Source organism: Mizuhopecten yessoensis, unplaced genomic scaffold (genome assembly GCF_002113885.1).
Source record: "Mizuhopecten yessoensis strain PY_sf001 unplaced genomic scaffold, ASM211388v2 scaffold3823, whole genome shotgun sequence".
Classification (NCBI taxonomy): domain Eukaryota; kingdom Metazoa; phylum Mollusca; class Bivalvia; order Pectinida; family Pectinidae; genus Mizuhopecten; species Mizuhopecten yessoensis.
Genome location: NW_018405237.1, coordinates 14,130 through 15,100, shown reverse-complemented (window position 1 = coordinate 15,100; position 971 = coordinate 14,130).

The window sequence follows — 971 nt, the reverse complement described above, 5'->3', positions numbered from 1 at the left end:
TCAGGCTTACAATCTTCACACTCAACGTCAGGCTTACATTCTTCATTTCTCTACGTCAGGCTTACAATTTTCACACTCAACGCCAGGCTTACAATCTTCACACTCAACGTCAGGCTTACATTCTTCATTTCTCAACGTCAGGCTTACAATCTTCAGACTCAACGTCAGGCTTACACTCTTCACACTCAACGTCAGGCTTACATTCTTCATTTCTCAACGTCAGGCTTACAATTTTCACACTCAACGCCAGGCTTACAATCTTCAGACTCAACGCCAGGCTTACAATCTTCAGACTCAACGTCAGGCTTACAGTCTTCATTTCTCTACCTCAGGATTATCATCTTCACACTCAACGTCAGGCTTACAATCTTCACACTCAACGACAGGCTTCAACTGTTCAATTCTCAACGTCAGGCTTACAATTTTCACACTCAACGCCAGGCTTACAATCTTCAGACTCAACGTCAGGCTTACACTCTTCATTTCTCTACGTCAGGCTTATCATCTTCACACTCAACGTCAGGCTTACAATCTTCACACTGAACGACAGGCTTCCAGTGTTCAATTTTCAACGTCAGGCTTACAATTTTCACACTCAACGTCAGGCTTACCATCTTCACACTCAACGTCAGGTTTACAATCTTCACACTCAATGTCAGGCTTTCAATGTTCACTTCTCGACGTCAGGCTCACAATCTTCACACTCATCGTCATGCTCACAATCTTCACATCTCAACGCCAGGCTTACAGTCTTCACTTTTCAACGTCAGGCTTACAATCTTCGCACTGAACGACAGGCTTCCAGTGTTCAATTTTCAACGCCAGGCTTACAATTTTCACACTCAACGCCAGGCTTACAATCTTCAGACTCAACGTCAGGCTTACAGTCTTCACACACAACGTCAGGCTTACAATCTTCACACTCAACGTCAGGCTTACAATCTTCACTTCTGAACCTCAGGCTTAGCATA